Genomic DNA, 27,310 nt, shown 5'->3' on the forward strand with positions numbered 1-27,310 from the left:
CTTTAGAAGGAGGTGTAGACTTTGCCTTGAGAAATTTCCTGATGATAAATGAAGGTACCATGATTAGAAAAACATGGAGGATAACCTTTGCAACTTTTTTAAACCAATGTTTAAATTCACCTACTAATCTTTATGAAATTTCATACAACTAAATGGCGGTTTGAACTTCTCTCGACGTCTTTTACTTGTACCCAAAAGTAGAAAAGCAACATATCTTTAGGAAACACTGGTTCTTCCTCCTAATACAAGACCAGATAAGATATGCTGAAAACAATCTAAGATGAGTTTCCTTGTCAGAAAATACTGCTGAGAGTGTTAGTGAAGATATTGCTGAAGAAGCAAATACTGTATTAAAACAAGTTAGGGGTAGCAAAAAACTTGTTCTACATTGGTAAGATGTTAGATCTAACCTGTTGTATTTGTTCATTTCTCTTTAACTGATGACATATACTAAGTGCTTCTATTTGGTGAGCCACCACTAGGTGAGATTTATTCATAATCTTAATGAAAATGTTTTATGAAAAAAACTGAGTAGCATTTTCTCTTAAGCAGCAGCTGTTGCTTAGAGAAGGATTGCAGGGTAAGGTTACAAGAGATAAATTCATTCACTGCATCATTCATAAGCAAGCAGCCAAGTTGTTGAAGCCAGAGGAACACAGAATGCTGCAGGATGCTACTTTGTAGTTAACTTTATAAAAATAAAAAGCCTTTAATATACAGTATAGTGGAAGCCGTGCAATATTTTGTACAAGGTTAAGAAGAGACCATGCAAGTTCTGTACCTCACAGAGGTTTGCTGGTTATCTTGTGGGAAAATGCTTAGTTGTCAAACTTACAGATAAGTTATATTCATTTTTCTTTTATAAAAAGGAAATGGCTTTGTATTTTGTAACCACTTCTGTGATAATAGGCAACTTGGATAGTATACTACCTACAGGTCATTAAAAAAGTTAATTTGTTCTTTCAAAATAAAGGTATCATTTTAAGACTAAGTAAGAAAATAACTGAATTTGAAAGAAACTTTTATAGAGAGAACCTTGTGAAAACAGTGTTTGGAAGTGTTTATGTTGTTACGTGATTTTATTGCTTAAAATTATGACAGCATTAAAACCCATCTTTGTAAAATAAATTGAAGTTAAAACTAGACCTTCAAAGTAACATATCACAGATAATAAAATCTAGATTTTTAGACACAAAGTATATTCAGTCATACTGCCCTTGACAAAATGATGATTGTTTAGTAAGATGAAAAGTTTTGGAGAAGGAAATGGCAACCCACTCCAGTGTTCTTGCCTGGAGAATCCCAGGGACGGAGGAGCCTGGTGGGCTGCCGTCTATGGGGTCACACAGAGTCGGACACGACTGAAGCGACTTAGCAGCAGCAGCAGCAGCCACATGCCTGCAGTGAACCGATGAGGAAACTGAAGCCCAGGGTGTCATGTTGAGGGTCACAAAGCTAGAACCAAGTCTCTTCTCCTTTTTAAAATTTTCATTGGAGTATAGTTGATTTAGAGTGTTGTGTTAGTTTCAGGTGTATGGTAAAGTGAATCAGCTACGTGTGTACCCACCAAAAAAAAAAAAAAAAAAGAAAAGTTTTTACTCTTAAAAATAAAGAAAATATTCTTTATTTCATATTTACCTTGTACATTTGTCATTTTGATGTTTGTTTATAATGTACCTAATATAATACATGTGCTCATACCTAATACATGAGCAGGGTGTGCATGTTCAAAGGCTTTTAGTGTTGGAATTCATGATTCAGTAATTTTGGAAACTATTGCTAGGCTAAAGATTTTTTAAACTTTTGGGGGCAATAACAGTTACAGAGTCTTTGAAACAATAAAAGATATGCACCCTCTTCTCACAAATATTATACACATATTCTGCCAAATAAAATTTTGCCCAGAACTTTAGGGCAGTCACATGCCCACTGATGGTTACTGTCATGGACTCCATTCGATCCCCAGGATGAGGACCTGAATGACCTAAGGAGTCATGCGGCCTACCCATAGTCACCCAGTGACATAATCTGATCTTTCAATCAAGACTTTCTGAGCATATGTCATTCTAGCCTTTGGTCTGGTTGCTGAGGATGCAGACATGGGGATGGAACTCTAGTTGGGCTCCCAAGAAATTCACAAGCTCCCTGGCAAATCCAACGTGCAACAAATAATCATGATACAGTTGATGTCTAGGAGAAACTTGTTTATTTGACTGGCCTTAAATAACACTAACTGTGTGAGGGCATTGTGTTGCACTCCATAGGAAATGCAGAGATGGGCAAGACAACCCTTGTAGAAAATCAGGTTCCAATTACTTGCTCCAGCTTCCAGGGCTTTTTCTAACGCATCTTTTATATTGCTCAACCCAGTGATGCTACTCATTGGGATTTTGCAGCTTCCTGCACTAAATGACAATGTACAAGTAGAGAGGTGAGGCAGCGGGGTCATGCTCTTTCCTATTTCTAAGCAACCAAAAGCTCTCTTTTTGAGCTTGTGTGCACTACTAAACTGCATGCCTTTGTGCAATAGAGAAATGAACTCTTAAATAAACTGGCAAATGGAAGAAAACAGGGAGTAATAAATAAGGGATGGAATTTTATAAGCTTCATGATCTCCTTCCCCAAAGGCCTGAATCTATGTAATAAGGTAGTAGAACAAATTCCTGCTGAGTCTGTAAAAAAGGGAATGATAGGAATAAAGTAAGTGTAAATTTTTTTTTTCTGCCTAGGTCATTAGTTAGTAATATTCTTGAAAGTGATATAGAGTTTTTTCCTACAAATGTTGTGCTCTGTGTAGGGACTAAAAATAAACAGAGCAGCGCAGGGAAATCGGCAAGCGTTATTGATCGCTGTCAGAGCCATTTCCACTTTAATGTTTGCAAAAGGCACAACCTGGTGTTGCAAACCTATTTATAGGGAGCAGTTCGTTCATTGCTCTATATGGGTGATAAAAACAAGGTGAACTGTCAGGTAAATTTTGGTTTATATTAGGAAATAGAACTAGAAGGGATCTCCTTCAGAATTAGTGAAGAGGGCTCCTCCCCTTTGTTCCTATGGAACAAAGGAAAGACCTGTGGAGTCTGGCATCTGGGGCTCGCAACCTGAGTGCTGCCTCCGGTTGGACTTTGCTCCATGGGCTGCACCCAGCCTCCCTCAGCCGCAACCTGCCACCTGCCTTCCTGGGAGCAGGGGCTAAAAACAAAGAGGGTGCCTCCCAGACTCCTCCTGCCCTTCAGTTCTTCTAGCAAGCTCTATTCCCCATTGATGTACATGCTTGTGTGCACATGTGTATGTACGTGTGTGTGTGCATACCTGTGTATGAATGGAATGTTTTGTGGGATCTTCTTTTGACATTTGGTTCTCCATTCATTTTTGGTGAATTGTTGTAATTTTTTTTTTCTTTCCACTCATTTCTTACCAGAGTCATTTAGTCCTCAAATACTCCTGAAGCCCTTATTTTTCTAATTTCCTTCCCACCCTATTCACCAGGCTTCCACCCTTGGGTGACTTCCCCCCCACACACAACTGTCAGTTCAATTCAATAAACATTAAGTGAGTGCTGGTCACAGCTTCGAGATTTGAGGCTCAAGAGACAAGGCAGAATCTTTGTCCTCAAGCTGCTCAGTCCGGTGGGACTTGTGGTCTGTGCTCTGCCTTCTTCTCTCAACTCTAGTTATTGATCGCTCCCTCCAGGCAGTTTCTTGCCAGCATCCTCCACTGTAGTATAGCTAAGCGTTGGTTCAGTAGAAATGAATTCCTTCTTAAACCCCCAGCGACATCTGATTTGTGAAAAGAACTGGCTTGTAGCAGGCTCACCCACCTTGAAGCGTCATTTAAGAAGGGCTTGGATTCTGTGTGTTAAAAATGCCAAAGGCGTACTAATGATCCTGACCACCTTCTACCCCTCTGCAGTGATGTTATTTCACTTGAGGGCATGGCTGTCCAGGCTCTGGGAAATGGGCTGTTGACTGTTTTCACTCTGATGTGGTGGTTTTAGTGCTAGTACAGCACTGGAATGCTAAAATAACTAACCATTTTTAAAACAGTACCAAAAACAGACAAGCAAACCAACTCTAATGCTGGGAAAGATTGAAGACAGGAGCAGAAGGGGACGACAGAGGATGAGATGGTTGGACGGCATCATTGACTCAGTGGACGTGAGTTTGAGCAAACTCCGGGAGATTGTGAAGAGCAGGGAAGCCTGGTGTGCTGAAGTCCATGGGGTGGCAAAGAGTCAGACATGACTGCGTGACTGAAAGACCAACTCTGACTATGCGTGGTAACAGTTTACTTCAGTTTGGGGCTGGTAAAATTGCTTTCCATCATCTCTGTGTCCATCTCTTCCCTTCAGATCTTTTCTAAGTTCCTCTGTTCATCCAAATACAACGTCAGTGTATTTTCAATGAAAGAGGCACCAAGAATAGTGACAGGCAGTTCATCTTCCACAGTCAAAAAACTATGCCAGTTGTGTACAGGCCAGACTTCAAGCAAGCAGTAGGAATGGAACTTGAAAACTAATAAACATCTTAAATATAACTCTCATCTCTATTCCTCCGTCTTTCTGATAATCACCAGACAAACAGTTATCAGGGCTGAGATAATGTGAGCTCTTTACCCTTCAGGGCCTTGCTGTGTGGATGGAATTCTTCACTGGTTTCATCACTCATGACAGGGTTAATATCTTTCTTGTGGCTGGGTATTGTTGGTTTCCCAGATTCATTCTTGAAATCCTTTTGCACCATGTCACTCTTCACTAAGTCAACTCAATTCATCCTTTGTCTTCCTCCGTTTCTCATGCCATACCCTCTGGAATATGTCACTATGTGTGGTGTCCATTCTGTCATGTCTCTGGTGGCATGCCTCCAAATGATTACAGCTGTCTTCCTAGAACCTTATATGGAGTAATTCATTCTTGCCTCTGTCAAAGAACAGTGATGCTTTGAAGTCACTGGCATTGCCAACTCCTAATTATTCCTCATTTTCCTTCATGTTATATCACTGCCCAGCATTCCAGACTAATAAAAGTTGCTGGGACCAAATGCACCACCATTTCCTTGCATGTTATAAGCCCCCTGATCACTGGTTGTTGCATGGCAAATAGACTGTACCTGGACAAAAGTGGAAGCAAGGCAACCAATTAGGAGTAATGCAGTAATGCAGGTAGATATATCAATGGCTTGAATTAGGTGACAGTAGTGAGGCTGGAGAGAAGTGTGTAAATTCAAGGTGGCAGAACAAACAGGAGTTGAAAGTGAATTGAATATGTGGCATGAGGAATGGAATGAGGAAGCATGATGCCTCCTAAGTTTTGGGGAGAAGGAGGTTAATAAGGGAGGTGTGCTGAAGAGGAGGGGAATAGAGATAGCACAAGTAAAGTTGGTTAAATGATGTTAAGGATCTCTTTCAATTCACTAGTGAGAATTTGACTTAAGATCATTAATATTGAAATATATGTATTAGCCTCTTGAAATCTATAAAGTTGAGAATGACTCGGAGGCATTGTTATTAGTTTGCTTTGGTTGCATAATATGGCTACCATGGAGTGGGCTGATTTCTATGCAGTGTGGGGCATTAGTGATGGGTAAGTTCTTTGAGGGTGAGAGCAGGGCCTTATTTGTTGTGTCTTCAGCACTAGGAGTCTTAACAATCATAGGGACTTCGACTTCCACTGCAGGGGGCATGGGTTTAGTCCCTTACCAGGGAACTAAGATCCTGTATGCCACGTGAGGTGGCCAAAAAAAAAAGTACAGATCTTACTTAACAGTCTTACAATCATAAGTGTTGGAGGTCTGTTGAAATAAATAAATTAGGTTGTATATTCGATTTACAGAGAACTTGACCATCTAAACAAATTGCATGTCTTGAAAATACATCTCTTTGAGGGGAAGTCATGACCCCCCCAAGCAGCCAGGGACCAGAGGACGAGGGGCTGAATCAGCAGGGAGTCATTACTGCAAAAGGACTGGCTGGACAGATGCTGTAATGGGGTAAATTTAGGCCCGGAATAGAATAGTGAGGGCCTGCAAGAACAAGGATTTGAGTTTGGAGCTGGGAGGCCCAGCATGTAGGTCAAGTCATTCAGGACTTTGCCCTGTAAATAGCCTGCCTGTCCCCAAGGTGCAGGCTGTCCACGAGATTGTGCTGGGCTGGCTGCTTCTAATGGGCTCACTGAAAACTGGTCTGGGCATAATTGCCATTAAGATGGGCATTGTATAAGGGGAAAAAAAAGTCTGCTGTCTGGAACAAAGGAAGGAAATGAACCCATTTTCTGCATCTTGTACGTTAGATAGAAATTTCTTATCCCCATTGGCAATATTTTATCTGTTTGCCCCAACTGAGGCCTACAGCTCACAGACCTGCCAGTATTATAGGATCAATATAAAAATTCCTGTTGGTTTGCTGACTTAGGGATTATTTGAGAGACAGACCTGGAAAGCAATGATACGGCAAATTCAATATGCTAGCTCTCCTTGAAGAGGGTCCCTGAGAGAGGACTTTCTGGGGGCCCCTCCAGTTTTCAGTTCCTCCCAATGTCTGGTGGCATGTGGTAATGTTTCCTCCAGTTCTTAGTTTTTTCACTTCAGTTCCTCACTTTGGGGCCTCTTTAGGTAACATCCACAAATATTTTGGAGCTTGTTCTTCTAACCACGAATCTTTATATTTCAGCTTGTTTTGTCATGGTTTGGGGATTGGTACAGAGGAAATGGTGCAGGGGAACAAGTGAGACTGTTGTTTTTAAAAAAAAATGGCTTTTCTCAGCTTGATAGCCAGGGCGATACCCATTTGTTGTCCTCCTGGCATAGATCTTAAAGTAGTCATGAGGTTGCCTTTTCTCCACCCTGTTCTTCACTTTTCTGCTCCTCATCTTCCCACTTGTTCTCCCCACTGTGAGAAAATATGTTTTGGTGGAGCCGTTTCCACCTGATGGCTTCCAGGTGTGGTCTCGACCATGGGATGCTGAATGTTTGCACTGGGTTCGCAGAGAGCCAAGTGGAGGAACAAGCATGTTTGTATGAGGCCAAGTGCCCTTCTAGTGTGGCTGCTCTGGTTTTGTCCGTGACCCAAGCTGAAGTACCTTATCCAGGTTGAGGAAGGCCAAGGAGTGGCTTGAAAACAGAACAGGAACTTTGTGCTTTATTCTTAGCTATGCGAGCCGAATTCTGCTCCACTGTAAGTCAGTACTTTCTGCTTTCTGATCCGCAGGTGTCGCCAGACCTGGCTGAGCCCTGGTTACCAAGCTCACTGGCTGCCACATGGGCCACTTGGAAGCTACGATTAATACTTTTGCACTTCCATGCACCCTCCTTCCCTTGCACATGACGTTTTCTAACTTCTTTTGGGACCTACACAAAATAAAAGAATAACCCACCAACACCTAAGATTTCCCATGTTGTAAGATATATTATTATTTCCTGCCATTCAAGAGATTGTTTTATAATGCCAGCCAGGAGAATTTTTAGGAATAGGCTAACATTTTTTTTTTTTCTCTTAGTAGTTCCTCATTTGTTCTTAGATTGCCAGCAGCCTCCAATGGGTTTCTGTAATAAAAGTTCTTCAGTATTTTCTTTGTAGTGATAAATAATCAGCCAATTATTTATTTTCTAAGGTCACTGGCACTGTTTCTTTGCTATATTGATACCAGGGTACAAATGGTTAATTCCCTGACAATGGTAGCAGTAACGCCTAGGCCGGTCAGATGTAAATGGACACAGAGAATGATCACTCATCTCACAAATGTTCTTCGGAGAGACAGAGTTCTGCAAAAAATGATCATCTTACCAAAAAATAAGGTATCCAGTCATCTTGGCTAAGCTGGCATTTAGAAGAATAAACTGAATGGGTTCTTCTATAGTTTCTGTTATAAAGAGAATCTGGACTCACAGGAAAGGCTGCCCGGAGTCCCCTGACCCTCCCACTTTGGAGTACCAGGGATGGTGAGAAAGAGTGAGCCTGTTGATCAGGGCAGAGGGCTTCCTCTTCCTACTCCTGTCCCCACACTTGCAAAGAGAAGAGTTTCTCAAGAAGGTTCTTGAGATAGAGCACCAAGCATATACACTGGTAAAGAACAATCCTGTGAGAGGCTGGCTGCTCTGGTTGAATATTATTCATATATGTACCAACGCTTTTTAACCACTGACAAAGAAAGGGAGATGAGAATTTGTTTTAAAGTGCCCATGTACACACTCCAGCATGTTTGTGAGGCAGGGGAGGGAATTCTTTAGTAGTATTTTCTCATTACTAATTCTAGTGCTTGGGTCTTGGTCCACATAGCTTCAGTTTTTAAAGCCTTTGATGGAAAAATATTAGCTCTTGTGACTGAGAGGGGCTGAAATTTTCAGGTCTTGGAATTTTTTCTTGCTTCTAATACTGATCAGATCCAAAACAGAAATAAGAAGGGCAAATGTCTCTATGTCAAGTGAAGGGCTTGCCATATTATTGTTTTCTCATTGCTGCTCTTTCCTTGCTTCTTCTGCTTCACCAATTCAAACCCTAAGCCATGCCTCCACCAGGAAGTCTCCTCTGCCTGGCTTTCCCACACATTCGCATTATGTCTGTTGTGTTTCTCTCTTTCTTAACTTACTGCTGCACTCTACTATTAGCTGCTCAAGAACTAAAACAATGACATATCCAGTAACCACTTATTAAACTGTTTAATAATTATTGAAATGAACCTCTAGTCTCTGAATTGGCCCTCTAACAATAGTAGTCAGTGGTCTTCACTTTATATTGCAAGTCAGCCCAGGAACCATTATAAGTATTAATACTTTATGTGATCAAAATTATCATCATCTGCATAAGTAATTAAAAATAAACTCAATAAACTCAGTTACAGAAGGGTAATAGACTGGTTCAAAATTTGGAAAGGAGTATGACAAGGCTGTATATTGTCACTCTGCTTATTTAACTCATATGCAGAGTACATCATGGAAAATGTTGGGCTGGATGAACCACAAGCTGGAATCAAGAATGCCAGGAGAAATATCAATAACTTCAGATATGCAGATGACACCACCCTTATGGCAGAAAGCAAATAGGCACTAAAGAGCCTCTTGATGAAGATGAAAGAGGAGAGTGAAAAAGCTGGCTTAAAACTCAGTACTCAAAAAACTAAGATCATGGCATCTGGTCCCATCACTTCATGGCAAATAAATGGGGGAAAAATGGAAACAGTGACAGACTTTATTTTCTTGGGCTCCAAAATCACTGTGGATGGTGACTACAGCCACAAAATTAAAAGAAGCTCGCTCCTTGGAAGAAAAGCTATGACAAACCTAGACAGTGCATTAAAAAGCAGAAAAATCACTTTTCTGACAAAGGTCCATATAGTCAAAGCTATGATTTTTCCAGTAGTCATGCACAGATATGAGAGTTGGACCATAAAGAAGGCTGAGCACCAAAGAAATGATGCTTTTGAATTGTGGTGCTGGAGAAGACTCTTGAGAATCCCTTGGATAGCATGGAGATCAAACCAGTCAATCCCAAAGGAAATCAACCCTGAATGTTCATTGGAAGGACTGATGCTGAAGCTCCAATACTTTGGCTACCTGATGTGAAGTGCCGACTCATTGGAAAAGACCCTGATGCTGGGAAAGATTGAGTGCAGGAGGAGAAGGGGGAGACAGAGGATGAGATGGTTGGATGGCATCATCAACTCAATGGACATGAGTTTGAGCAGGCTCTGGGAGATAATGAAGGACAGGGAAGCCTGGCGTGCTGCAGTCCATGGGGTCACAGAGTCGGATACGACTGACCAACTGGACAACAACAACAGAAGGGTATAAATTGAAAAGTAAACATTTCTATTTCTCCTACCCTCATTTTTCACTCTCCAAATATAACCAATGCTAACAGTTTTTATGTATCCTAGAAGTTTGTGTGCAAATGCAGATATAGCAGGGAGTCCATTATACATACTCTTCTGCACCCTGACTTTTAAATAACATGAGTAATTTATCCTAGAGGTCTTCCTGTCTCCTCACACTATTTTTTCTTACTGACTATAATATCCTATTGTGTAAATGATCAGTTATTGGTTTAAGCAGTTCCCTGTTGATGAGCATTTAGATGATTTTCATCTTATCAGTAGTGACAGTGCTGCAATGAAGTTTTCCCTGCATTCATTCATTACTGGTGTTTCTTGCTAACACCACTCCCCAAGGAGATTGAAGATCCTGGATCCATACCCCACTGGAGAGGGACAAGTGCTCCACCCCCTCTTGAAGCCTGCCACCAGGGTGCCCTCTTCTCCCTTTTCTGTTCATTTTAAATTTTTCACTCACCTCTTCATAACTAGCTACTCAGCCACAATCAATCCACTTAAATGCCTTATAGAAAAGGCAGTAACTTAAGTACCTGAAGTTGTTGTGTGTGCATTGGGATTCATGGAGAAATGGAGAACCCCAAGGCCTCAAGACATGGAAATTCCAGAAGAATTTTAAATAGTCATGGTTTTCAGGCTCTAGGACGCTAGCTGATGATAACTGATTTGAACAAACGTGCATTTACAGGACCCTTTATGCTAAGTAGTTCCTCAGCCTGGACCGTCTGCAGTCTCAATCTTCTCCATCCTTCAGGGGCCCAGCTTAAATTCCACTTTCCCAGAGTGTTTCACCTCACCCTTGCTGCTTTAGCACTATATTTTAGCCTGTGCTTATAGCACCTCACACTCTCCCTTCCATGGGAAGTTTTGAATAGCTGATGTTGGCCATCCAAGAGCCTGGGCCTTTGATGATTTTCTCATTCTGTCTGCCTTCAGCATTTATTTCCATATAGTAGATTCCTAACAGATGTTCTTACTAGGAAAAAGAGAAGAAATCAAGCCTAGTTTTGGAGACAGTGTATTATGGTCAGGGCATCCAGAAGAAAACCAAACAAAATCCTTTGAATATCATGGACATAAATATTTTTTGGCCAAAAAAATTCTGTGCAAGGAATCTGTATCACTAAATTAGGGAAGTCTATTTTCTTTGTGTTATGTCTGGTTGGAATAATAAGGTTAATTTTCTTTATCATAGAAAACAGACACAGGGCAGGCTCGAATTCTCAGTCTGAAATAACTTTTAACTCTAATGGTTATAAAAGCAGTGACATCCAGGCAGTTAGAACATTAGGCAAAGCAAGGTAGGAACATAGGCAGCACCTTGCACAGTCAAAAGCACCTTCATGTCTGAATGTCAGAAGCTTTCTCATGAAGTACAGGCTTGGAAACATCTAAATGAGTAACCCTAGACATGGGGACATGCTGATACGTTGACTTTATTGATTTATGTATTAGTGCTTTATTTATGTGTCCAAGAGTGACTGAGTGCCTGGTTTCTGAGCACCCCTAGATCCAGTTTGGGAGAAGGCCTCCAGATCCTGATCTAGGCAGGAAGTTCATCAGCAGTTTTGAAGGCTGCCTTTCTTAATCATTGAACATTTTCTGCTGAGATTTTATATTCAAGTTGCATTTTTTGAGGCATAATTTTCATACAGTAAAATTCACTTTTTAGTGTATAGAACTATGCATGTTTAAAAAATACATATAGTCATATAACTAACACCATAATCAAGATATGGAATGGTACTATCATCTCCCCAGATTCTCTCAAGTCTTTTTTGTGTGTGTGTGACTACTTTTGGTAGTTGAGATTTTATTTCTCATGCCCTTTTATAGTCAACTCTTTCTTTTACTCCCAGCCCCTGGCCACTGGTGACCTGTTTCCTGACCCTATAGTTTGACTTTTTCCAGGATGTTACATACATGGAATCAGGTGGTATGTAGCCTTTTGAGTCCGATTTCTCCCATGCAGCGAAATATATCAAGATCCATTCACGCTGTTGTGTAGATCAGCAGTTACTCCTTTCTGTTGCTCTGTTGTATGGGTATACTGCAGTTTATCTCTTCACCAGTTGAGGGACATTGGGGTTGCTTCCAGAATTGAGTCGTTGTGAGTAAAGTCACTATAAACATTCACATACCATCTTATTTTGGTGTGAACACAAGTCTTCATTTCTCCTACCTAGGTGTGGGATTGCTGGGTTGTATGACAAGTGTGTGTTTAACTTTTATAAGAAACTGCTGAATCATTTTCAAAGTGGCTGTTCTATTTTGCATTCCGAGAAAGGTCTAGAATTAAGGTTACATCTATACCATCTTAGATCACTTCAGTAGGATTATATATTTCAAGTGGATTGAAAGTCGCTTAAAGGTGTCCGTGAGGTTGTTGTGCTTCAGCTGTGGTTGAGTCGAGAGGAAGGGAGAGAAGTGGAAGAGGGATGTAGACCCTATCTCAGTGGGTTAAGCTTTTTATTTATATACAGAATTTTTTTTTTTTTTCTGCCTGAAAATGATTAAAGTGAGTGAGTGCTTGCTTGGCAAGCCACAGACCTGATATTCAGGGAATATTACAGCAGCTTTGCAGATAAGCTCAGAAAATCTACTGGGCCACAAAGTCATTTCCCACGCCCCTCTGGGCAGTCCCCAGCGTCCCGGTGTGATGATATTGGATAACCTCAAGTACCAGGAATCTGAAGATGGCACGTCTTCTAAGGATGATTTTCCAAGTTTTATTCAAATTCTCAATTGCCTGATAACTGACGTAGCACTTCACCTAAGTGCTTTCAGATTCTGACCACTGGGCATACTCTCCTTGAAAGGCTACTTATCATCTAGATTTTATGTGGTTCGTACAGGGGGATTGTGGATCTGGCCTCTCCCACTGGCCTTGGAACCTCAGCCCTGACTCCTGAGAGCTGTATCTGTGGGCGCTCTGGCTTCTGCTGCCATCAGCACTGCTGCGCTCAACAGGAAGATCAGTTCAAAGGCTCTTCAGGTTGGAGGCCTCATCCTCCTACAGCTTGTTGTGGGTCACACTGGTTTGCTTTAGAGTCAGCTGGGCATCAAAAACAGGAAGGAAAAAAAATTCAGTGACGTGGGGACCTCTAATGCCCTTTTGTAACCTTCAAAGTTGTGTAGTAATTGTATCAAGCACTTGACCTGGAAATCCAGCCCGTGTCCTCTGGGGACCAGTTACTTGCAGTGTTTGAGTAGGAATGAATGCGATGATCCTGACTAAAGGCAAACTTCCAACCAAGGGCACAGTGGGGGTTTTGTATTTTACCTCACAGCATCTCCTTGAATAAAACAGAGAGGAGATGGAAAAGCAAATGGAAAAATGATTTTTCTGTCTGATTTTGCTTCAAGGGACTGTCCATTCAGTGCTTGCCTCTTGGGGGTCACAGCTTCCAGCTCCCCTTCCCTCCTTGAGTCTGTGTGCTCGGAGGGGCTGTGGAAGGTTTTTCAGCATCAATTGGCAGGTCTGTTTTTGGAGCTGATGTGACAGTCTTCTTAGTGATGCCAGTTTGATCAGAATGTTAAGGACCAATGGACACGATACCTGAGGTATTGAGAGGAAGCGGCTTGTTTTCTTTCCAGCTATAGATGTGACTGCAGGTGAGCTCTTTGGAGTTGAGCTATCAGAATTCGAGAGAGAAGCTGGAGCAGTGCAGGAAGACAATCACAGGTTTTGATTGTGCCACAAACCCTGGAGCACCCAGCAGTTTTGTAACTTTTCAGTTGGCATTAACTAAACCCACAGGATGGCTTTCCCTATTATTGTCCGGGAAATTGTTTCCCCAGGGCTGCCGGTGTTGGCAGCCCCAGTGAATGGTCCAACTTTGTGTACTGCACGTGGCCCAAGAAAGACCCAGTTGGCAGGCCCTGTGCATCAATTCCAAAAGGCAGAGAGTAAATGGAAACATCTTTGGGGACTCTTGCTTGCTAGGCATATGGTGAGTTCACAAAGCTAGGCATCTTATCAGGCCAATAAATACATTTGCCAAGGGAAAGAACACAGTGCTAATGAATGTAAGGGAGAAAAAAACTCAGAGAAGCAGCCTGATGCTGCTAAATTTTATTCTTAATAAGGGAAGTTGCTATCAGTGCAGGAGACCCTGAGGATGAGAGCATAATATCATAGGAAGCTGTTCATAATTATCATTGATGTGCTTTAAGTATTATAATTAATGTATTCATACTGGTTCTATCAGTAAAACATTTCTCTCTGCGATGTGTATTATAATTTATGGTTTGCTAGGTCACAGTAGTGCTGAATACTCCACAAATCTCATTCCTCAGCCAAGAGATGGTGTCAGTAGACCAGCTTATAGAAGCATTTGGTCTATTTTTCTGCTTAGATTTATGGTGGACCAGCGCTCAAACACTGACAAAATCCACAGCATCTGGGGGAGAGAGAGGGGCTACTAAAGTGCTTTTTTAAAACTTCCTTTGCTTTTTGACAAAGAGGACAGTTCAGAAATTTCCTAATCATCTTCCTGTTTGAACTTCTCAATCTGCATTTGAAATTGTTTCCCTTTGGTCCTATTATTATAGGCTTTTTTCTTCTACACTGAAGTGTGTTAGCGATGTCACTGAGTGTCACCTACATAAAAAACATCTCATTCAAGTCTGAAAGAATATTTTTGAAGAAACTCCTTTTAAGTTTTTATGAAAATGATACATGTGTAAGTTAAAAAATAGAATATCACAGAAATGCTTATATGAAAAGCCATGTGCCACCCCCCAACCCCCAACACTGAGAAGGAGCTAGATTTTAGACAGGAGTTTGGAGGTGGTACTCCAAATGTCTGCTGCTGCTGCTGCTGCTAAGTCGCTTCAGTCGTGTCCGACTCTGTGCCACCCCACCAGGCTCCTCCATCCCTGGGATTCTCCAGGCAAGAACACTGGAGTGGGTTGCCACTTCCTTCTCCAATGCATGAAAGTGAAAAGTGAAAGGGAAGCTGCTCAGTTGTGTCCGACTCTTAGCGACCCCATGGACTGCAGCCTACCAGGCTCCCCTGTCCATGGGATTTTCCAGGCAAGAGTACCAGAGTGGGTCACCATTGCCTTCTCTGCCAAATGTCTGAGCGAGGACTTTATTCTAGAGTGTTGGAACACATGCTAGCCCTCCTACGCCTTTCCAGACCATATTTTTAGGGTTTTATTTTGAACTAATTTTAGACCTAGAGAAAAGTTACAAAAATAGAGTTTCTGTATATTCCTCACTCAGCTTCCCCTAATGTTAATGTCTTACATATAGTACAGTTTCCAGGCAGCTCTAAGTTTTCTCTATAGATAAAGAGTCCTCTGATAGTTTGGGCACAAGTTAGTTTTTGAGTTTCTAGCACAGCACATGGACCTAAGGCCCAGGATGGGGAGGACAGTGAGGGGTACCTGCAGGCCACAGGTACATCGTTGTTGTTTAGTTGCTAAGTTGTGTCGGACTCTGAGACCCCATGGACTGCAGCACACCAGGCTTCCCTGCCCTTCGCTATCTCCCGGAGCTTGCTGAAACTCATGTCCATTTAAGTCAATGATGCCATCCAACCATCTTATCCTCTATTGCCCCCTTCTCCTCCTGCCCTCAGCATCAGGGTCTTTCCCAGCATCAGGGTCTTTTCCGATGAGTTGGCTCTTTGTGTCAGGTGGCTAAAGTATTGGAGCTTCAGCGTCAGCATCAGTCCTTCCAATGAATATTCAGGGTTGATTTCCTTTAGAGTTGACTGGTTTGATCTCCTCCAGTCCAAGGGACCCTCAAGAGGCTTCTCCAGTACCACAATTCAGAAGCATCAGTTCTTCAGCACTCAGCCTTCTTTATAGTCTAACTCTCACATCCATACATGACTACTGGAAAAACCATAGCTTTGACTAGACATACCTTTGTCGGTAAAGTGTCGTCTCTGCTTTTTAACACACTGTCTAGGTTTGTCATAGCTTTTCTTGCAAGGAGCAAATGTATGTTAGGTAGATTCAGTGAACTTTTCTGTTTTTCATCCCCTTCAAAATCCCAGTCTCTGTTGCAGCTGCCCAGTGAGCCTGGGCTTTTTACTGGTACATTGTCAAACTGCTCACTCCCACCCTCCCACTTAACCAAAGTTTTCTCCTACATGTTCTAGACTCTTATATTCTTTCTCCATATCAGTCAGGGTTCTCCAGAAAAAAAGAACAAGGTAAATACAGATATACATAGAGTGATGGACACAGAGGTTGATTTATGTTAAGGAATTGGCTCACATGATTGTGGAGGCTGGGAAGTCTAAAATCCACAGGTCAGGCAAACAGGCTAGAAATTCAGATGAGTTGCTCCTGTGGTCTTGAGTCCCAAATCCATAGGGCTGGCTAGCAGCCTGGAAACTGGGGCAGGATTTCTATGTTAGTGTTGAGGCAGAGTTCCTTCTTCTCTGGGAAACCTCAGTTGTGGATCTTAAAGTTTTCATCTGATTGGTCAGACCCTGTCTCCCCTCAGCCTACCACATTATGGACGATTATTTCCTCCACAGAAAGTCACATGATCATCAACGTTCATCACATCTTTATAGTAACATGTAGGCCAGTCTTGGAGAAGGCAATGGCACCCCACTCCAGTACTCTTGCCTGGAAAATCCCATGGACGGAGGAGCCTGGTAGGCTGCAGTCCATGGGGTCGCTAAGAGTCGGACACAACTGAGCGACTTCACTTTCACTTTTCCCTTTCATGCACTGGAGAAGGAAATGGCAACCCACTCCAGTGTTCTTGCCTGGAGAATCCTAGGGACGGCGGAGCCTGGTGAGCTGCCTTCTATGGGGTCGCACAGAGTCGGACACGACTGAAGCAACTTAGCAGCAGCAGCAGCAGGCCAGTCTTGTTCCCCAAACAACTGAGCACTACAGCCTACCCAAGTTGACACAAAAAGTTAACCATCGTCTGCCCAGTTCTCTTTGCCATCCTCTCCTTGACCTCCAGAAATCTGTTGAAATCTTTCTTCTTTCCCTGATGTTTCTTTCCTGGTTGCTCCACTGTTATATCCATCCTCCCCCAGTATCATTTTACTAGCGTCCAGAGAGACAGATGCTTGTATATATTCCACTATTAGTAGACACCCAAGTTTCTTTTTCAGAGAGACTAACTACTCATGCAAGTGCCTGTCTTATATACTGGCCTGTTGGCAGAGATCAGCAGCCCTTTTAAGGTGAGAGGGAAAAAAGGCATCACAATTCATCTCAAATTTATTTGCTTTACATATTACTCAATTTACTAGTATCGATTCTTAGTTATCTATTGCATTGTACTTATTTAGATTTTTTTCAAGTATTCATTTTATTTAATCTGACCCATCTAAGTGAAATTATTTATTTTCCTATTCATTTGGCTGTAAATCCACCCAACTTTGAAATAGATGAAAAAAAATCTTCATAATATGGATTCTGACCATTAATTTTCTTATTTTAATTTTTAAATCATAAGCAAAGCTCTTTAAGGACTTATATTCACCTCTGTAATTCACAACACCTAGAAAAGTGCTTTATTCAAAATAGGCACACAAAAAGTTTTCAATATGCTTACATTTTCAAAAAGCCCTTTAGCTTTGTATAATAATGTCATAATTTTATATGGTACTTTACAGATGTCAAATGTTTTAGTTTCTGATATTTCGTTCACTGGTCACATTTGATGCTGCTGGGGATAGGGAGGTTGCAGACATTTTTGGTCTTATTTACTGGTAGGACACTTGGAGTCTGTGTGAAATGGTTAATAATTTGCTGAGGTCATGTAACTTACAATATAATTTCTGAATATGCTTGATCCCAGGTCTTCTGACTCCTAATTCTATGCTCTTTACTTAGGATACATTGCGGTTATGCTATATACATCCTAATAGGAACATTAAACAGGGGGCATATTTCTATAAATCCTAGTGCCATTAGGTATGTTTGTGATGGACTCATACTCAGGGCATCTTCTGCTAATGATCTAAATTATTTCTTTCTTTTGTAAGAAGCTAAATTTCCCTGGACAGTCAGTCCCCCTCACTGTGCCCTTGCATGTTCTGTACCCATGGACCAAATAGAGTCATGCATGAAAAATGCTCCTAAGGTCAGACTCTCTCAGAGCAAAGGCATGTTTAACAGTCAAAAACCACTGTGTTTTCTGAACCAGATCCTCCTCGCCACCAGCAAAAATTCATCCATACGAGAAAAGCTCTAGTATTAATACAAAAACATCCAATTAAACCCAACACATAATTTACAAACAGAAAACAGAGCTGCAACGCTTTTCCCCCAAAACCTTCCAAGATGCAGCTTTTCAAAAATAATGTTGTGGTTTAATTAAATGACTAGAGGAAAAGTAACAATGCCTTGTTCGGAAAAGAACATCATTGCAATATAAGTATAGGCTCACTGGTGCAAGTAAATATTCTTTTTTTTTTTTTTTTTTTTAAAGAAATACCATGTGTTACGATTTAGTATAAAGCAAATGTGACAAAAGCCAAGAATGGTTCCTAAAAGCAGAGCCCCATCATGCAGGGCCATTCATTGTTCTGACTTAACCTCTCCCACCACCACCTGGGGGTGAATGAGGGGTAGTTTCCTTGCCAAATACTCCCTACTTTTGGTTTCCCAATTTTTCTTTATTCCACTTTTTATCAGGGCTGCCTCTGACACTTCTCTCCTGCCCTTTCCAGTTCCCACCTCTCCACTGGATTCATGTACTCACCGTCAGGTGAAGTATCTTAACTAATCCTAGTTGTAAATTATGGATTGTTTGGACCGATTTCAGGCCAGGTCTCATATTATGCCACTGAGTCTGGCAGAGGCTTAAAGGATTAAACAATCCTTCAAGTATTTCCTGTTATCACTCTTCTTCTTTCAGTGTCTAGGAGCATCCTTAGGACCTGGGGCTCATAACCATGGGTATGTGACTTGGCCTATGGGGACCTGTAAATCTGCAGACGTGAAGGTGAAATAATATGAGCATAAGTGCATTTTCCTGGGAAGTGGGTCTAGTGTTTTCCTCAGATCCTAAAAGGGACCCATGACCCAAGAATATTTAAGAAGCACAACTGGCTCTCAGAGGCCTGTGAGCTTCCTCCAGCTTCTTCTGTTTTTGCTTGAGGCTTGGGCTGGGCTCTGGCATCGATCCCTCAGGCCCTGGAGCAGCTGCCTGTTTCCCGCCTGGTTTCCCCAGATGTACTGGGCTTTGCTTCCTGCACTTTCTCTCAAGTGTGCTGCCCGTTGGCTAGACCTAACCTCTGCTTGACTTTTCTTACTCCTTTGCACATCCCCCTGTCCTGGTGTAGAAGGTATTCCTGCCCAGTTTCTTTCCCAAGTAGTTCTACTCCAGCTTGGTTTATCCTAGAATATCTTTCCTGAACATAGAGCATCTCCAGGAGTTTTCCTCAACCCTCTGCCCCCTGATATAGCTCAGTTGGTAAAGAATCCTCCTCCAATGCAGGAGACCCCGGTTCGATTCCTGGGTCGGGAAGATCTGCTGGAGAAGGGATAGGCTACCCACTCCAGTATTCTTGAGCTTCCCTTGTGGCTCAGCTGGTAAATAATCCGCCTGCAACACGGAAGACCTGGGTTCAATCCCTGGGTTAGGAAGACCCCCTGGAGAAGGGAAAGGCTACCCACTCCAGTATTCTGGCCTGGAGAATTCCATGGACTGGATAGTCCATGGCGTCGCAAAGAGTCAGACACAACTGAGTGATTTTCACTTTTCACTTTCACTGTCCCTCATCAGTCCACCTGGTCCATCCCAGGCCCACTGCCCTCCTTAAGGGTGACACATAGGGGCTTCCCTAGTGGCTGAGATGGTTAAGAATCTGCCTGCAACGCAGGAGACCCAGGTTTGATCCCTGGGTTGGGAAGATCCCCTGAAGAAGGGAATGGCGACTCACTGCAGTATTCTTGCCTGGATAATTCTATGAACGGAGGAGCCTGGGGGGCTACAGTCCATGAGGTTGGAAAGAGTCGGAAACGGCTGAGTGACTAACACTTTTACTTTCTCAGGGAGTCATATTCCAGGGGCCAACAGCATCCCCCTTGCCCTGAGAAATCCTGGTACTGCCTTCCCTCCTATCCCCCTACAATTGCAAGATCCCACACTAACATTATATAACATCCTGTCGCTCCCTGCCTCCCATCAGTCCCATCCAGGGTCAGCTGCAGGTCACAAACAGGTTTTACCTTGCTTCAGCCTCACTTTAACAACTTCTCCTCTCTTGGTTTTATGACAGCAGTTTCTACATTTTCTGGTTAACTTTTTTTAATGTTCAGGATTGGAAAAAATAGCCAACACTGATTAAATTTGAAAAACAGGAAGCTGGACAGAGATAAAAGATAAGAAAAAGATCAAAGAACCATAGAGTTCCAGTGCTTTCCTTTGGTTAGGGTCTGTGCCTTGGGCCTCTTCTAAGAGACCCCTTCACAGCCTGTGCACCTTCTGGTCCGCCACCAGACGGAAGGGCCTGGGATACAGAGGGGACACAGTTGGAAAGGAAGCTGAGGGGTCTGGCTCCTCGGCCACAGGAGCCTCAGTGGACGGACCCCAGATCATAAGTCACATTGGCAGTGAGGGAGGTTTGGGGCCCCGAGTAACCGCCGTTGTAGTCCAGAGTGGCTCCCTGCCAGGACTTCATTCTGAGCCTGCTGCCATCTTCCATAGCCAGCCTTTGCTGATTCCCAGATGAGAGACTTCACCCTGCCATCTTTAGATCCCTGCTGTCAGTCAGAGTTCTGAGCTGTCCCTTTGCTGCTTGTGATACTCGATCCAGAGCCGAAGAAGCGAGCATCCTGTGGCCTCACAGACTCACAGGGAAGCTGAGTCATAGGCAGAGGGTTAGTTCCTGTCCTCAGACAGCAATGGAGGATGCCACGGCCCCACTAGACCTCTTGCCCAGGCCTTCCCTCTCACTCCAAGGCCACCTTTTCAGAAGGGACCATCTGTCCCTTCACTGCTGAAAAATAAGCAGTTCTCTTGGGAAGCCAAAGCCACCTCCTCCCCTGGGGCGTGTGGGAGAGGCTGGGCAGTGTCTGTACCATGCAGCTCTGTGGTTCCTCCATGGCTTTCTTCATCCAGTGCTTCTCCTGCCCAGGGAGAAGAATGGGGTGTGCACAGCCAGCTCCATGAGAAGGCTTTGTCACTGTTAAAACTTGTTAATGAGACCTTGCAAAGTATTTGCGAGCCCATGGCTACCAGGTATCTCAGTTTAATGTATAGTGAGCCCGTGGGAGGAGAAAAATGATGATTGTGTTGAGTTGGCTGTGGAATAGGGTGTCAAGAACAACCTGAACCATGTGGGCAAGTTTCCTCCCATCACAGAGCACACCGGGTTCTCGTCTCATAACTCGGTGTCCCTCCGCACACCACCCTGCCTGCGTGACCGTGCCTCCCTGCGCTGTAAGACACTAAAGCGATGCAAAATGTTGGGACTAGGCCCTGCACCTGTGCTAGGATCAGTTTAAGAGCCATGGTACCCTCAGGCAGCTGTCGCTTTGTCTTTCAACAAAAGAGTCACCCCAATGTGGGCCCTTGTAGGAGACATACAGTGCTCCTTGGTGGGCACTAGCCATATGAGCAGTGTGACAAGGACAACACAGAACTTAGGCACGTATTCCCTACTCCACTGTCCACTTTCTGAGCACCTTCTATGTGCCAGGCACTCAGCTGTGTACTTCATCTGATTTCATTCATATTCAGAGCAGTTCCATGAAAAATGTGTGTTTAGCCCACGTTACAGGTAAGAGCATTGAGAGCAGAGAATTAATACGCCCCAGGTATCACAGCTAACCTCTGCTAGACCAAGGTCGTCTAACCCAAGAGCCCTTGCTTGTCCTACTGACACCATGCTATTGTGACAGTCTGTGAGATCCCAGAACTGCATGTGAGAGTCACCTGGAGACTTTGAAAATAATGTCAGGGCCTCTTCAGATGGGGCCCAGGCAAAAGCTACCAAATACCCAGCTTCCATTCCAGCACTGAGAGGACAGCCTGCCTCACGCTCGCCCCAGGCTCAGCATAGGTCTGTGCAAAACTACCAGCTCTCCTGCACTTCCTCCCCTCTCTCTTCCCATAAGACAAAGCCATTCAGGCCATCATTAAAAAGTCCACAAGCAATAAATGCTGGAAAGGGTGTGAAGAAAAGGGAACCCTCCTACGCTGTTGGTGGAAATGTAAATTGGTGCAGCCACCATGGAGAAGTATGGAAGTTCCTCAAAAAACTAAAAATAGAGTTGCCATATGATCCAGCAGTCCTACTTCTGAGCATATGCCCAGACAAAAGCTTTAACTCAAAAAGTTACTTAGCCAAGAGCAGCACTATTCACAATAGCCAAAACATAGAAACACTTAAAGGTCCACTGACAGATGGATGGATAAAGAAGATGTGGTACATATATACAATGGAATACTATTCAACCACAAAAAGGAACGGTATAATGCCATTTGTAACAACATGGATGGACCTAGAGATTATCATACAAAGTAAGAAAGAGAAAGACAAATACCATATAATATCACTTATATATGGAATCTAAAATATGACACAATGAACTTATCTTTGAAACAGAAATAAACTCACAGATATAGAGAATAAGCTTGTATTGCCAAGGAGGAGGCTGAAGGGAAAGGATGAGGATTAGCAGATATAAACCATTATATGTGGTATGGATAAACAACAAGGTCCTGTTGTATACCATAGAGAACTATATTCAATATCCTGTGATAAGCCATAATGAAAAAGAATATGAAAAAGCTGTGTGTGTGTATATATATGAGTCTACACATACATATGTATGTATTATATATATGTATATATGTGTATATATACATATATATGTGTACGTATATATGAATCACTTTGCTGTACACGGGGAACTAACACAACATTTTAAATCAACTATACTTCAACTGAATACATTTAAAAAATTAGATCCATTCACTGCAGTTCATTCAGGCTAGGGCTCAGCCATGGTGCAGACTGGAGCAGATGACTGCAGGCAGAGAGCCAAGGAGGGTGGCTGTGAGGGGGACTGGGGCCGGGAGTGAGCCTGAGGACAGAGAGGCAGGCAGGCAGGAGATGCTGTGCAGGCATCTAGCACAGAAATGGATTCATTCGACTTGAATGAGGGGAAAATGACTAGGTGTTCAAGTTTGTGTGGGCAAAAGGTTTTTCATTAACAAAGATGAGTGGACACAGAAGAGTATTATGTTTGGAGAGGGAAAATGCTGAGGTTTCATTTCACACTCATTTCACTGAGTGTGAAATGCTGTAAGAACCAGACCAGAAGATGGCTACTCGCAAGTGAACATCTGCAGTGAGAGACCACAGGACCTGCTTGATTTCCTGCATGCATTGAGATGTGATGCAAAGTCTCTGAAAAAGGTGAGGCAGTTAACAGCAGGACAGTGCTGCCCGGGTGCTTTTGGAGCATTCAGACAATACTCTTGTGTGTGTGTAACATATGTATAAATCTCTTAGAAACCTTATGACAAGTGGGAAAAACAAACCAGACACAGAAGGCTACATATTGTTGATACAATGTATGTAAAATGTTCACAATAGGCAATCCATAGAGACAGAAAGTAGGTTAGTGATTTCCAGGGACTGGGGGCTGAGAGAAGTGGAGAGTGACTGCTGATGGATGTGAAATTTCTTTGGGGAGTGATGAAAATGTTCTAAAATTGATTATGAGAGTGGTTGCAGTACTCTGTGAATATACTGAAACCCACTTTAAATTGGTGAATTGTACAGTGTATGAATTATATCTCAATACTAATATAAGAGTATATACATACATTCTGTTCAAATTGTCATTATTTGCTTGACTAAAAATAAAATCCAAACCAAAAACTAATTCCAAATTGTATCCAATCTTTGACTCAAGTATATATGGGCATCTTGACTTCTTATGCAGAGAAAATACACATCCTTACTCACTTCCCTTTCATATGTTACCTTAATTGTCAGAGCAAGAAGCAAAAACCTGTGAATTCGGAGATGGAAAAGCAATCTAAGGAATAATTAGATTCTTTATTTAAAGAACCAGAGTTGCTTGCAGGAGAGAAAAACCCATGATCCTTTGCTGTCTTGTTTGTTCCCTGGGAGAACCATTCTTCTTGGCCTCTTTTTAACATATATGCTCCTACATATTTGTGATTTGAAAAAGTGGGATAGAAAAGGAGAGATTGAACAGATTCTGTCTTTGAGATTTACACTAAAATATGTATTTGATCTTGGTCCATCATTTTTAAACCTGCAAAGTACAGATGCTTGGACAGTGGTATCAGATTTCATGATCATTGGTATTTCCTTAAAGCAGGTTGGGAACCGGGTGTGGGGAAATCTGAGTTAGCCTCAAACTTAGGCACAATTTATCAAGTTGACTTAAAAGTGTTAGCCAAAATGGAAAGTACCGTTTGGAAACAGCCTTGGATATTTCATGAAAAACCTTGGGAATACTCCAGGATAGGGATTCTAAATACCACAGTAGTCGAGTCATGTGCTCTCCTTGTAAAATGAAAATGAGCCTGCCTGGCAGCCCATGAAGAACTAAGCTTCACTCCAAACATAATATTTGATACTGTCCACACTTTAGTGCTCTGTTACTGTTGGCTCAGGTATCTGATATGATATTTTCTTTTGTTGTTGTTCAAAGAAAAAAGGTTGGAAAATTCTCGGATTGCTGGTGTGATGGGAGGGAAGTTCTGTGAGTGCACAAATAGAAGTCTGTCTCCAAATTAAACACGTACAGTATACAACATCTTCAGTATGAAGGGAACACTGTGTTCAGTATTACTTCCCAAAGCCTTGCAAAATACATTAATATGCTGCTTCCATTTCACTAATGTATTTGAAGAGAAGGCAGCTCGAGGAAGTTTTCTCCACATACAAGTCTTAGATCTGAGTGGGACCTAATGGAAACTAATGCTTAAAGTTCTCCAAAATCTCATCTTCATAGTCATGTTTTGGCATGGCTTCTTCCATCAGACCTTCAGAGGCTTTGCTGTCCGGGAAGTAGGCTGAGGGCCCCAGGTGCCTGAATGCTGGAATAGGTGATCCCTGAACGAGCCTAGATTTATTTGGCATTTTGCACAGCCTGGCTTGACAAGAGAACAAGGTGTAGTAGGGACCCATCTTTAAGGAGAAGGTCCATTCTTCCGAGAAGCTGGTCTTCCTCACTGGACTGTGACTAACTGGAGAAGTCCTGGAAAGACTCATTTGTTCGCTGCTGGAGGCTGATTTTCTGCCTTGCAGAAGCGCACACAACGCAAGAAGACCTGCGGCGGGTCGTGGATTTTTCTGCAGATTCAGCAGAGTGCTGCATGCTAACTACCAGCTTGAAGAGTGCTGAAGTCATGTGTCAGGGCATCCTAGGATGAGGCTTTGCAGTGGAGAGCTTGACTGAAGCTTAAGGATGTCACACACAACTTGATTTTCCATTTGGGGCCATGGATGGCTTCTTTCAAACCCACAGATGGTCTAAAACTTGTAGCCTCGCTTTTAACCACTTCCCTTACAAACCTTTCAATAAAGAATTGAACAAGCAGCAGAACTAAACTCCCCTCCATATCCTCAATCTGCCTGACTGGATCAGAACAGGGTCCCAGACATTTCCCAAATGAAAACCAGGTTTGCGTACTGGTGGCTCACAGGCCCACCCAGCCATAGATGATGTGTTTTATTTGGCCGATTTTCTGTTTTTAAAAAAATACTTGAATGAGTTGTCAACATCTAAAACTCAGGAAATTCCATATTAAATCTACGTTTCTGGTTTCTCTTAAAATTTGAAAGATGTGGCCATCCTGGGCCAACATTCTCACATGACAGTGGTGCGGTGAGTCCAGGGGGGCAGCTATGCCCTTCGGATTAGATGTGGCTCCCTTCTGGGTGCCCCAGTTCTTACCCAGTCCACCTGAGTCACTTCCTTTATCTACTAATCCCCTTAGATGTTCGGGTTTGGGACCCTCCAACAAGAGAAGGCACCTTGTTTGTTGATGTTTGGACAGTGTTTGGACAGTGGTACCAGATTTTTTGACAAAGTGCCTGTCAGTATGAAATTTGGTCTAATGATAAACAAGATTATCATACACGTGCCTGAGTCCTGAATTCAGAGACAGGTGAAATGAGTCCAATTTAGGATATAAGGTTCCACACTCATGTCTAATAAGGAATAAAAACTATTTCAAACAAAGAGATGTATATGGAAAGGCCCACTAAATGGAAGACAGCTAAACTGAGTTTTTGACTCAACTTCCCACACCCCATGCTGATAGAGGTCAGCTTCCTTACCTTCACGATGGAAGCATTCGTAACCACCACCATTACTCATTCAGCATTCGTTCAGTGTTTATCGAGTGCACATGACATCGAGGCTTTCGAGTCTTGCAAACATGGATCTGCACAGAAGACTTCATTTTCCTCATCTAGAAAATAAGGAGCATAATATTAAACACCTCCACGTGAGCTTCAGGACTAACTGTATGCCAAGCTGGGCGTCCAGCCTTAGAAACATCAGATTTTTTTTTTTTTTTTAAAGAGGAGTTCCATATCAGACTTCTAAATCAAAGGTCCTTAGGGGATCAGCCCACTGATACGTGAATCAGAGCATGATCCGCTGCTACAAAGTTGTCCACACACAATAGTTCGCCGCATGACATTCCAGGGTTGGGGAGCCCATCCATGGGGCCGGCTTCATCTCTAGAACCTTCTCACTGGGTTGGTCACACAGGATGTGGAAGCAGTGGTGCCAGAAGAGACAGAGCCACATACCAACAACAGTCAGGGCAGCTCTGTGTGAGGACAGGGGGCTGAGGTGCACAGAGGTGAAGCGGGCAGTGAAGGGCATTTTCAATGAAGGTGTCACTCAGCCAACACAGAGTTAGCATTCTGTGTTATCTCTCATGTAAATAACCATGGCTACTCTGGCACAATCACAAAACTGTGATCCTTTCACAGCTTTTTCCTAAATTGCTGTTTGTCATCCTGGGTATGAAAACTAACCTCAGTATTTAGTAAGTCAGACTGCTGGTTTTGCAGAAGGCTGGTTTGACATACTGCATTCCCCCCATCCCCGCCCACCCTATATTTCCCGGTATGTGCAGGACTGATTGTGCATGGGACCTGGTTATCTGTTGATGACCCAGATGGTCACTCTTGGCGGTCTCTGTCCTTGACCCTCTCTGACCTTTGGGTTGGATACAACACTTTACCACAGTCCTTCCAAAGCAAATCCAACTGCAAAAGCATTGGGAAACAGGTAGATTTTACTGACAGTTTGGCAGGCAGGGTGAAAAGAAAACTCATCGCACTTCACACCCAGATTCCCAACAGGCAACCCTCAGCTGCCAAAGCTTGTCTCTGTCAGAGGCCAGCCCCCTCATCTTTCCTCTTCACCCCTCCTCACCCTATAGCATGGGCGAATAAGTCAGAGAACAGAGCTCCCTGAGCTTCTAGCATTGCTTCTTCATTCCTGTTATCTAATACTGCCGTGAATATGAGAAAGCCTCTG

At 42.8% G+C, this 27,310-nt stretch overlaps 2 protein-coding genes across 2 annotated transcripts in view; one reads left to right on the plus strand and one right to left on the minus strand.

The window, feature by feature from the left end:
• MEGF10 (multiple EGF like domains 10) overlaps window positions 1-27,310 on the minus strand; it is a 536,959-nt gene that overhangs the window by 409,098 nt on the left and 100,551 nt on the right. Inside the window, exon 7 of the mRNA XM_081504085.1 lies at window positions 26,092-26,225. The gene's annotated coding sequence lies outside the window, so the exon portion shown is untranslated. The remainder of the gene's footprint in view (window positions 1-26,091; window positions 26,226-27,310) is intronic.
• MARCHF3 (membrane associated ring-CH-type finger 3) overlaps window positions 1-27,310 on the plus strand; it is a 149,260-nt gene that overhangs the window by 19,636 nt on the left and 102,314 nt on the right. The gene's annotated exons all lie outside the window — the stretch shown is intronic.

The sequence above is a fragment of the Giraffa tippelskirchi genome, chromosome 6, assembly GCF_054371585.1.
Source record: "Giraffa tippelskirchi isolate mGirTip1 chromosome 6, T2T-mGirTip1v1.2.pri, whole genome shotgun sequence".
Taxonomy (NCBI): Eukaryota; Metazoa; Chordata; class Mammalia; order Artiodactyla; family Giraffidae; genus Giraffa; species Giraffa tippelskirchi.